We start from the raw sequence: 12856 nt of genomic DNA, 5'->3' as shown, positions 1-12856 counted from the left end.
GTATTCGCATTTATATACCCTATCGCATTGTTCATTGAAATGTCCTTGAAACTGGCTGTACTAACTCACACTGTGTAAGCTGCCTTGAGTCTCAGTGAGAAAGGTGAACTACAAATAACGTAAATAAATATCGCAGTGTGTCAAGGCAGAAAGAGTAACTACTGGGATGAGGGTGGAATGCCGAAGAGAAAAGTGGGCGCTTCTTTCTTATCGCCCCCCACTGCTAGTTTGCAGTATTGGAATAGTAAAACAATCTTGACCTTCCTTACAGGGTAGTTGTGTGGGTGGCTGCCTATCCGGAGGCAGGATTCAAACAGGGGACTTCCCGACTAGTGTGGCCATGTGGATTCTTGGATTGCCATTTCCCCCCTTGGGCAACTTGGTGCCAGGCAGTTTTCTGTAAGACTGAGTCACTGAGGTGCATTATTGGCTTCTGGATGTCTGACTATTACAGAGCTTTTAAAGAAACTCTTCCCAGAAAAGGTGACGGCTGCTCACGCCAAAGATGGTCTGCTTGGATTCCTGGAAATCCTCATAGAACAATCTTATCTGGATGCCTACTGGTTCAAAGCTAGCCAGAAGAGACAAGGAATTAGCTTGAAGCAATAAAGTCCATTCTTAGTTAGTCCTATATTACCATCGATAAAGGAACCTGTCTTTTTTATTCATGCGACAAACACGGCCGGTGTGATGTTGCCGTTGCTCTCGATGCCAACCAAAATCTTTTTAATATTTAGAGGTCATAAATTATCACATTTTATTCATACCACTGAATGGAAACCTTTTCAGAAATTCAGAAGCATAAGCTAGCAAAGGCATCAGATCCCGTTGTTGTGGGTGATGATAATGTTGGTCAAGAATCTTAGTTAATCCGTCATATGGATTTCCGTTGATTAATGGATAAAAATCTACCTACATTTGCATATGAATAAAAGCAATCATTTTGAAGAAAAGAGAATACTTTTTTTGTTTTATGGATGGTGTTTATGATCCAGCAGGCAATGCGAGAGAGGACAAACACCTCTTTTAAGATTCACACCTGCCACTTGGAGAGTTTGCAAGGACTTGTACTACAGATATATTTCTGAATTATCAGTTAATTGGGGCATATTTTCAGTCATTCACATGGTAATCTTGCCAATTAACGGAGTGTGTATGTTGCTGCCATTTTAATTATTATTATTCCTATTATTCCTATTATTATTATTATTATTATTATTATTATTATTATTATTAAGATAGCATCATCTGTATGCATGGCCATTTACAGAGTAATGTTGGCTGATGACAGTTCTCTGTCGCAAGGAGCTTACAATCTAAATAAGAGTCTCTCTACACAAGGCATCTTACATGGAAATGCTCAAGTGAAAGATCTTACATTTGTTCTCCCATTGTGGATACACATGCACTGCTAGGGAGACAGAGCACACTTGAATATTTATTTATTTATTTATTTTATTTTTAACCCGCCCTCCCCGCAAGTGGGCTCAGGGCGAGGTACAACATTGATTCAAATACAACTTAAAATCAATTATAAAAACAGATAAAATACTGTGCCCCTTTTGGGGCAACCAGCGGGAGTGGACTCTCCATACCCCTTGTAGAGGAAGACCGGTGGAAGGCTCGGCAATGATGGGCTAAAATTAGCCTCCACCATATGCCTAGCAGAACATCTCTGTTTTACAGGCCCTCCTAAATGATACAAGATCCTGGCGGGCCCGTGTGTCCTCAGACAGAGAGTTCCACCAAGTTGGGGCCAGGACCGAAAAGGCCCTGGCCCTGGTAGAGGCCAGCCGAGCCTCCCTACGGCCAGGGACCACCAGTAGATGTTTTCCGGTTGAACGAAGTGCTCTCTGGGGCACATATAGGGAGAGACGGTCGCTTAGGTATGCTGGTCCCAGTCTGTTTAGGGCTTTATAGGTCAAAACCAACACCTTAAACCAGATCCGGAATGCTACTGGGAGCCAGTGAAGCTGCTGCAAGATAGGCGTAATGTGTGCCCTACACAAAGCTCCAGTTAGGACACACGCAGCAGCATTCTGGACCCGTTAAGGTTTCTGGATCAAGTTTCCGGATATAAGATCACACAGAAAGTAAGTCACTTGAGCATCCCTGTGTAAGATGTCTTGTTTAGAGAGAGAGAGACTCTAAGAGGTACCACTGGTAGATAAACATCACTACTATTGGGCATCCAGGAAACCTGTACTAGTGCCCTGCCCACTCAGTGGGAAATTTGGAGCAGCGCCTGCTCAGCTGATACTGTGCGCTGCATTGTGTACTGAAAGAGCTATGACATCATTGTCCTGATGTCTCATATTAAACAGTCTGGCTCTTGTGTGGCTGATAAGAGCCTCTTAATGGGGCCACTCACAGAGAAGGCAGGGGGCTCAGCCTAGATATGCAGAAAAATGTTACTGAAAATGAACCAACAATCCCACCCACCCTCTGCAAAACCCCCTGTGGCCTGATGAGGATTGCATGTGCTCCAGAAGAAAGGGAATGCCGAGAGGTGCTGAGAGATAGGGCCAAGCTACAAGTGATGAATGTCACAGGTTGGACACTAGGCATCCTAGTCTTGCAGCTTGGCTCTCTGACTCCTGTCCAATGGACTTTTCAACTGTCACTTGTCCAACATTCCGCCAAGCTGCCTACATTTCCCATCAAAACTTGAGGGAAGCTGACAAGTGTCCAAACTGTGTCATTCATCACTTGTAGTTTGGCCCTTAGTTCAAGGGATGGAGAAGAAAATCAACCTGTTTAAACTTATGAGAGTATCCTGGAGGGGTAGAGGGGTTGCTGAGGGTTGTTACAGGATTTCCAAATTGATTACCCCCCCTCCCCCAATTTTTTATGGGTCCCCAGCTTGGTCCATTCAAAAGCAAACATCATGGCTGCGTGCCTATCATAGATGTTCTAAACAAGTATATAAGTTGTTATGAGATCCCGTCTCAAACATTAAAACAGCCAGACTGTCAGTTTCCAAAAACATTCTTCGACAAAAACATTCTCCTAAAGAATCTGCCCCTACCCCCCCAAAGTTGTCTCCTCTCATCCCTGAGCACTAGGTGCGATTCTACTCCTTTGTTTCACCTCCATAACAAAAGTGGCACTGAGTGTAAATATTCTGTTGCTTTCAGTTTCCTGCTGAGCAGCCGAAATGTTCATGAGCATCGTGTGTGATGTCACAGAAATCATACTCTTCTCCTTGAAAACTCCGGCCCCAGTTTCACTCAGGCTTTCCAGCTACCCATCCGGTCTACAAAAAAGGCCTCCGCATTTTTCCATTACCTCACTCTAGGCTTAATTATACCCCTAGCCCTCCGTTCTTTGAGTTGGATCATTAACTTTGCCCCTGAACTCGTTTACATAACCAGTGACTTTCCAACAGACTTGTCTGTCTTATCCTTTCTCCCATCTCATCTCCTGCCAAGGGCCATTTTTGACACAGAGATGAGTCCCAGTTTTTTGCCATGGCAACCACGGCCATACATTTGCTGCTGAAACTCAGGTGAAACTCAGTATCTGGCCCACTCCCTGTAGATCGACAATCTATATTCTTCTACATTCCAGCACTAAATAGCCGGGAATATACTTGCTGGGCCTTGGGGATTTTAGGATGGTGCAGGAATGATTCATTTGCGGCCACGCCTTAAAAGGCCAGGCAGAGGTAAGCATGGCCTTGTTTTGCTCAATCGCAAATGATTCAGAGAAAAGAAGCTGGAAGATGCAAAGGAGGCCAAATTCCAAGGAGAGTCATGGAGGGAAAGTCCCACATCTGAATAGCAAATGGAAACATGTGCTTGGAATATTACACCAAATGCCCTGGTTTAAAAATAGCTGCTAGCTCCTGTTGGAGGAGAACCTCTTGGTCTGGTATTCCAGGAAGGTGGCCATGTTAGTTTGTTGCAACAAACACAATGAAGAGTCCAGTGGTGTCAGAAAGGAATAATACATTTCCTAAGCCTAGATTTCACCTACAGATTTAATTAGCATCTCCTCGACTGCTTCAACACAGGACCTAGGACAGATCTCTGAGGCACTCCACTTGTCACTCCTCTCCAAGAAGATGAGGAACCATTTACGAGCACTCTTTGGGTACGATTTGTCAACCAGTTAGAAACCCATCTAACAGTAATGGAATCCAAACCACGTATTACCAACTTGGCAACCAGAATATCATGTGGAACCTTATCAAAAGCTTTACTGAAATCAAGATAAACAATATCCGCAGCCTTCCCCTGGTCCACCAAAGTAGTAATTCTCTCAAAAAAGGAGATAAGGTTATTCTGACATGACGTCTGTTCTCCAGACTACGGAGATCAATTCCTCTGGAGCAAATGGCAAGTCTCTGACTAGGTATAAAGGACAACGAGGGAGGAAGGATGGAGTTGTTTGAGGGAGCAGAAAACCTTTGGACTACCAAGAGTGATGGAATTGGTTAGGGGTGAAAGCTGGAATACGAGAGCAGGAATTGTATCACTCTGATTGTCTCTGGAGTAAATCGGTGTGGTTATTCGCTCAAAAGGAAAGGGCCTGGGCCTGAAGTGGAGGAGTTGACTGTCACCACAGTTGCTCAAGGGATGGCGATCTGTGACTCAGGGCCAAGCTAGAAGTGACGAATGACACTTGAATGGCAAGTGGACAGACTCACGTGTATTCCTCCCTGTTCACTTGTGCTCCACTTGTGCTCCACTACGTGATCGAGCGGAGCGCAAGTAGAGTGCAAGTGAACAGGGAGGAATACACGTGAGTCTGTTTACTTGCCATTCAAGTGTAATTTGTCACTTCTAGCTTGGACCTCAGCAAGGAGGGTTATGTGCTATTCCTATTGCTCAATAGTACTTATCTTGTCGTATGTAGATATTAGAAAGCATTTTACGTACAAGATGGGGGATCCTCTGCTCCCACCCTCCATCCTTCGCCATCACTCATCAGATTAGTGGCGGGGAGTGGGAGGCGGAGGCGGAGGCGGAGGAACAGGCCTCCCGGGCGCACTCCCAACATAGCGCAATGATATCATTCCGGGTGCAAAATTGGCATGATGTGAAGCACGGGAGCGCTCCCGGGGCCTCACTCCTGGAGCGAAGAGCGTGAAGAGCACATGTGAGGGATTCATTAAGATAAGTGACAGGTCCCCCCCTCCTACTGGGAGGGTAAGGGGATCCAATAACCCTAATGCTCAAAGATCCTTTATGTTCAATCATTACTTCACATTTTCCATACCTGGGGGTTGATACTGAGAAAGGCAAAAATTCTAGGCATAAGCTCTCCCTCGAATTAAGCCCTTCGCGTAAAATAAAAATAGCAGCAGAATTGATTTAATCAATTGTCAAATTATTGGCTGATTGATTGATTGATTGATATCGCCTTGGCACCATGTTGAGGTATGCTCTGGTGTGCCTTTGTGATGTCTTTTATTAGGGATCATTCTTAAGTTATTGTTTTTATGATCTTATTGCATTTTTTTTTTACTGCGTGAGCCTCTTTGAAGAGGTGCCTGGAAAGGCAGCCTATACATTTTCTACATATATTGACTGCATGGTGCTTTGGAGTATAACATAAGCAATAAAATACAGTGAAGATCCTTGCCCTATGGAGATGAAAGATTGGCACCAACCCTATTCATTCTGCTTGGGTATCGGTCCTTACCGGCACACCATCATTCAAACCACGCCCTCCTTTTTAAATTCCTTCATGACTTGATTGAGGGCGTGAGAAGTGTTTGGAGGACAGCGTAGTTATGGAACGACAAAAGCAAAGCAGCGGCACATGCATGGGGGGTGAGGAAAGCAGGTGGAGATTGTGCAAGAGGGACCATCTCTGTTTACCTGATCCCATCTCCTGGGGCAGTTTCATCTGATACCTCCACATCACAGCCTCACCCCGTCTGAGACTTCACGATCCCCAGAGAAAGGAGACCTCAAAGGAAAGAACAGCTCCTATCTGGGGATAGGACAAGCTGAAGACAAAATCAAAATGAACAGCCCTTTCTTGTATATGGGTCAGGTTCAAACACATCCTATAATGTTTCACAGATGAACATTTTTCGTTGTCACAACAACCTGTTCTTATATATTTATGTTATTTATTTATGTTATTTATATTCTGCCTTTCTCACTGAGACTCAAGGCGGATTACATAGTGTGAGATTAGTACAATGAGTTTGCGACGTCGCGCAAAACTCATGCGAGAAAATGCGATATTTCGTGTTTTCTGCGCGACGGCGCACGACGTTTCGGCATGGGGAGGGCCGTCTGGAATCGGCTAAGGACAAGGGCAGGCATTTCCATACAGTGTCAAGAACATTTCCATAAACAATGTCATGGGGTAAAAGAGTATAAGTTTACAAAGATATAGTATTAGCAAGGATCCAGTATGAGGTTGAGGAATTGCTGAAACAGAAGCATTTCCCAAGCCCCCTACCCCCAATTGTTGATAGCGATACTCTGCCGGCTGTTCTCATTGGCTTTGCAAGGGTCTCTCCTGCACTAATTTCAACATCAAGAGGGTGTTTATTTGAGTTAAATAGATACTGGGTGAGTGGGTGAAGCACTATATGTTATCAGCAGATCAATACATATTTTGGCAACGTTCCTTTGCGAAATGGCTGTCTGCATGCTGCGTGGGTGGTGGGGGTGACAGTGTTGCTGCACATGCCGTTCCGTGGATGTGTGCTCGAGACAAAATCCACTCCTCGAGAGTTAACAGCAAGGGGAGGGAACGGAACCCAGAAGGATGTCAGTGCTAGCAATTCATGCAAATAATATTTTAATAAGGCACCCCTTGCCCCAAGGCAAAAACTAGGGTGGAGCTTTAGCAGGGAGAGGTGACAGAAAACAGGGAACTTCCCTGGTAAACAGGATGAGTTGTGAATTAGACCTGTAGGTCCAGGTTCCGAACCAGAAAGAAGAGCCTTCCATGGCCTATGAGAAAATTGGCTACTGTTGTGCACCCGTTTCATTCCTTGCAAGGCATTTGAAGGACTTCAGGAGCCTTGGCGTCAGTCCCGGAAAATCATATGAGAAAGCTAGCACAGCATAGTGATTGTGAGCGGTGAGAGGGGGAAAATATCACCTATTTAGATCTTGCCTCAACCACAGGCCTGGCTGAGAGGCTGCAACGGGTACAAGAGAAGACTGAATCAGGAGATGATGGAGCCAGGGCTTTGCCCAGGGCATTGCCTGTCGTCCATCACTTTCCCTCTGCACAGCCGGCAGTATTGCTGCCTGTTACAGGAAGGAGGGAAGAGAGGCGGAGAGATGGGTGGAGAAGCTGTGGATTCCCAGCCTGCAAGGTGCCTCAGCAAATTTCAGATTGTGGGGGTTTAGATGGCTACTAGCAGGCTGCTGTTAAGCCGACCATCCCCCCTCTTTGCAACACAAGTGTAGTATAAGAACAGCAGTTATTTCAAATACTCTGCTATGGCACGAAAGAAAGAAAACTTATCAATGGAGGAGGCTGCTTGCTGCATCTCTGCATGATTCTGTGCTCTGGCTTTGCCTGCTTCCAATGAGTCTTTTTGCTGCAGGTGGATGACTTTGCCATAACTCCACATCAGGTGCGACCAGATCGTTAAGTTATTCCTGATAAAGCCACTTGCTTCCAAAAGGGGGTGCCTGTTGCAACTCTGCATAGGTATCTATTCTGGGTTTGTCCCCTTCCGGTTGGAATAGACACCCAGGTTAGTGACTTAAGCCACATCACACAGGTGACAGGTTTCTCTCAGGCAACTCTTACTCATTTGGAAAGCAAACCATTTTGGTGCAGGAATGAAGCATGCCCCTCTTTTGATTTGGACAAAAAAAAAACAGGACTCAAAAGTTTGGGATACACTAATACACATTCCAAGGGATTAAAACATTCACATGCCCCCAATAACATGACGAATGTTTATTTTGTTAAAAACAGATTATGCCCAAGGCTCTCTTTGCTCTTTTGTTCCCAAAGGAGATTGACCAGTTTAGCAGATGAGTTGCAGCTATGGATGTTATCGGTTTTAAATGAAGATGGAGAAAGAGTTGAGGGACGCTTCCTTTTCAGCTGGCAAATGGCTTAAGAAACTATAGAAATTGTTCCGAGAATCAAAGCTGCCAGACCAGTAGAACGGTGGCTCTCACAATCCCGATACCACCTGGTAAAGAGTCCAGTAGCACCTTTAAGACTAACCAACTTGATTGTGGTATAAGCTTTCAAGAACCACCATGCATCTGACAAAGAGAGCTGTGCTTCTCGAAAGCTTATGCTACAATGAAGTTGGTTAGTCTTAAAGGTACTACTGGACTCTTTACCATTTTGTGACTACAGACTAACACAGCTAACTCCTCTGGGTACTACCTGGGGCACAGGAGAGCTCTAGGCCTTTTGCACCCTAATGTTCCACATTCATTAATTAATCTAGAGTTGTTCTCCCTTGAGGTCTTGTACTTTGAATCATGAACAGGGATGAAGTATCTTATTCCGAAGCATACATTGAAAGTATTGAGGTCCAGCTTTGTGCCCCAAGTGAGTGGATACAGATGCGGGAAGGCTGTGGTGTTAGCAGTCAGATTTGCCCCCACAATAATAGAAGGCTTATGAATATAGTTATGCCATAAGCCCCTTCTCAGACTATGTTTCAAACTCTCAAAATACTGCTCAAGCAGGTAGAAGCATGGAAGCCAGATCCTGGCCGGGAGATGGAATGTGCTAGCATGTGAGATGACAGGCGAGGCCAGCTCAGCGCCCCCTTCCCTCTGTCCCAAAGATGTGCTAAGGATCCTCATACAATAGGGCCTTCCCAGAGTTCCTGAATTAGTCACCGCAACACACCTATCGAACTCCTCTTAACCACTTTCCTATTCTTAGGTGATTCAGGGAGTTCATAGCCTCACCCATCCATACTTTGCGGATCGTTAGTCATTATTGATAACTTTAGTTCCATCCGGGAAGACCTAATCAAACCCTCCTAGTTCTTTGTCCCACCCTGGAGGTGGTTTGCCAGTTCATTGTCCCACTTCAGAGACAGTTCACCAGCTCCTTGTCTCACCATGGAGACAACTTCTCTATACTTTGTCCCACCCTGCAAAGCCTTTGTTTTGGGGCAGAAGATGCAATCTTGCCCCTGGGTAGGAGCCACAGTATAATTGGACTGCCCCTCCGCCATAGCTGGGTGGTTGCTCTTGGATCCAGCATCCATCCCCAAACCTCTGTTCAAGCTCTTCCGCCTTGATGGGCAGGTTGCTCAACACTAGAGATGGGCACGAACCGAAATACGAAACAAAATTAAGCATGAACCAGGCCGGTTCGTGGTTCGCGAACAGCGGTTCGTGGAGAGTCTCTGATAGTCATCCTAGCTGACAAAAGCAGAGCTTGATGAATATGAATGGGAACTGCTTGGGATGGTTGTCTGCAGGGCTTTTTTCTGGGAAAAGAGGTGGTGGAACTCAGTGATGGAACTCAGGACCGCACAATGATGTCACTTTGGGTCAGCTGGAATAAGGGGGTAGTTTTTTAAAGTTTAAATTGCCTGCAGCAAAAATGGTCACATTGCCGGTGGCCCCGCCCCCTGATCTCCAGGGCGGCGCGGAGGGCGATCTAAACTCCCCTCTGTCTGGAGATCAGGGGGCGGGGCCACCGGCCATGTGACCATTTTCAAGAGGTGCCAGAACTCTGTTCCACAACGTTCCAGCTGAAAAAAAGCCCTGGTTGTCTGAATTATCCTGCTACATAGCATGTAAAATCCTACTGCTCACTGCAACTCTGGAGATCTCATTTCAAGAGATCATTTCTAGCAGAGATTTTTTCCCCACACTTGACCAAATAATACGGCTTTTCATGTGTGAGGAGGGATGGCTAAAGGGTGATAAAAGATTACTACTATGAGCTACCTTAAGAGGAAATCTGTAAGAAGCAATTCCCCTGAGGCAGACCTTGGCTTCTGCGCTCCAGCACAATTTCCTTCCTCCCTGGGCCAGAGGGATTCCCCCCACCCCAGCAACACACCCAAAGCAAGCAACCAAGCAAACAAAACAAAAAATCACTCCGGATCAGTCTGTTTCCATTAAGATTTGGGATGCTTATCTTCTCACTGCAGGGAAACTACAAAGACATTTTCAGTGGAGCCTGAAAGCCTTTTGCATTCAAAGTGATTTCTAGTCCATTTGGCATAATTAAAGGTTGACTAGCCTTATGGCTTTGGGCCACCTGTTGGCAGACTGGGGTAGCCAGACCTGTATTTCGGCTGTGATGTCCTTATCAGGCTGTCTTGCTACATCTGCTTCTGCTCTGATGCCTGCATGACAACCTGGCAGGTGGAAACGTAGCAAGCGTGAAGCTTTTGTCTCCATGTCCTCCATGTCACCTGTCAAACTTCTACCTGTCTGATAAAGGCACAGATTTAAAAATGCTTCTTTCACCATTGCTGAAGATATGGGTATGGTTCAGACGTAGGGTTGCCAGCTCCAAGTTGGGAAATTCCTGGAGATCTGGGGGGTGAAACCTGGAGAAACCTGGAGAAAGTGGGGTTTGGGTAGGGAAAGGACCTTGGCATGGCATAATTCCATACAGTCCACCCCCCCCCCCCAAAGTAGCTATTTTCTCCAGGTGAACTGATCTCTCTGGCTTGGAGACCAGTTGTAATTCCAGGAGATCTCCAGCCACTACCTGGAGGCTGCAAAACAAGGGGAGACATCCGGATAGTACTGCTCTGGAACGACACAAGTCCGGAAATCTGCATACAATACAGCAGTGCATAAATATTCAAATTTGTATTTATATAAAGTGCCAAGTGCAAGTGAAAGAGTAATTAATCAATAAATACAATTACATGAATAAATACATATATATACAAGATTCTGTCTGAATTCGAGTCCGAATATTATTTATGGAAGTCCTTAATCAATCATAAGGTTCACAAGCATATGAGCGAGGATCAATAAGGTGACTCCCAATCCAAAACAGATGCTAACTAGGCGTGCTGACGGGCTTATGCGTGCATGTTAAACATTCCCGTTTCGTATCTTCTTCCAGGGCACAATTTATTGGAAAGTCACCAACAGCATGATTCTCCTCTGTTCTTCCTCAAACCAAATGCATTTGTATTTTCAAAATGAACCTATAGTTCTTTCTCAAGTATACTTGAGAAAGAGTCACAAACGAATGCACCCAATGCTACCTTAGCACATGTATCTTTAATTTTTGCCCTCTGAAAGATAGGAAAAAATAAAAGTTGAAAGCAGAAAACAAAAGGAAGTCTATTATTTGGACAGAAATGCTCTCATAGATTCTCATATGGTTGTAAACTTTTATAAACATTTATAACTTTATAACAAACTTTATAATATTAAAAACATTCAAAACTTTGTAACACTAAAATATTGAACTGTTTAATAATGTATTGCCATTAAATATATATTAGCATATCTGCCGAGTCTCAGTGAGAAAGGCAGACTATAAATGACATAAACAAACAAACAAATATTCTTGAAAATGTTGTATATGTCCTCAGTATAGGAGTTTTTTTAGGGTTCCCCATTTCCCAGTTTTTCCATTGGAAAAACTGAAAAAGTCCCCAGACTTTTAATGCTGTATGTTTTGAGTATGAAAAACTTTATCTTAAAAAGCATTTTCCTCATTTTAAAATGGAAAAATATTTCATAGGATTTTGTCTCCCCCAAATTTTCCATTGGAAAAACTGAAAAAAGTCCTTGGGGAAAAATCATGGCTCCCCCCCGCCCCATCCAGATTTTCTCAAGTTTTGGCCCCCATATTTCTAGTGACTTTGGGCCAGTCACACACACTCAGCCTAATTTACCTCACATGGCGTTGTGAAGATAAAACACAGGAATGGTGAATGATGTAAGCCGCTTTGGGTTACCATGGGAGAGAAGGGTGGGGCTGGGGCATAAATAATGTAAAGATAACGAAATAAATAAACATTGAGATTTTGGTCTAGTGTCCACTCTCAAAGCATGGCGTGGCAGTCTTGCTATAACAAGAATCCCTGCCAGTATGTCTCTATATATTTCTTTCAATTACATTTATGAATTGTATGAATGACACTATAAAGCAAGCTAAAGCTTGCTTTATAAAGCAAGTAGCCAGCCACCTGGTTTCCCCTAGTGAACAGAATTGCCTCCAGGTGACAGAGCTTTACAAAAGTGTTCTTTATTTCTTCTTTTGCGATGAGGTCATAAACCATTAATAGAGAGATGAATGTGTGGGCACGGCAGAGGAGGAAAATGATTTGTGATTAAAGTAAATCGGGTTGATAGATTTCGCAAGGCGTTATCTATTTATAACACCACCCCCCGCCCCAGGAAATACCCAGGGCTTGAAATGAAGGAGAAATACCTCTGCCTATCTAATGGCATTCTGGGTTTCTCCTTAGGACCAATAAATTGTTCAGGGGGAAGAGGTTCCCTCTTAGGAATTACAGGCCACACCTCACTGAAAACTCGGGGGAAAGAATGAAGGCAGTCCAGCATTGCTGTCATGCTGGCACTGAAACTGATTTCCGATCAGGGCAGCTGCTAAAGGGACTGAGATGTCAGAGTCACCAGAGGCAATTTGTGATGCAACAGCCGGGGGGATGGGTTTCTATTTGGAGAGCCAGTGGCCAAATCCTCACTCAACCACTTTGATATGACCTTATGCAATTCATGATGTGCAGCCAAGCAGGGCTTTTTTCTGGGTAAAGAGGTGGTGGAACTCTCAAGAGGGAGATGAGGGGAACTGAGGGGCAGGGCCACCAGACATGTGAGTATTTTTGAGAGGTGCCGGAACTCGGTTCCACTGAGTTCCTGCTGAAAAAAAGCCCTGCAGCCAAGCCTATGCAGAAAGGACTGCTGGGCCGTTTTTACATGCCTGTAACCCTCCG

This window comes from Eublepharis macularius, chromosome 14, assembly GCF_028583425.1.
Source record: "Eublepharis macularius isolate TG4126 chromosome 14, MPM_Emac_v1.0, whole genome shotgun sequence".
Lineage (NCBI taxonomy): Eukaryota > Metazoa > Chordata > Lepidosauria > Squamata > Eublepharidae > Eublepharis > Eublepharis macularius.
The sequence above is the reverse complement of the archived record's forward strand: the minus strand, read 5'-3'. Positions refer to the sequence as shown.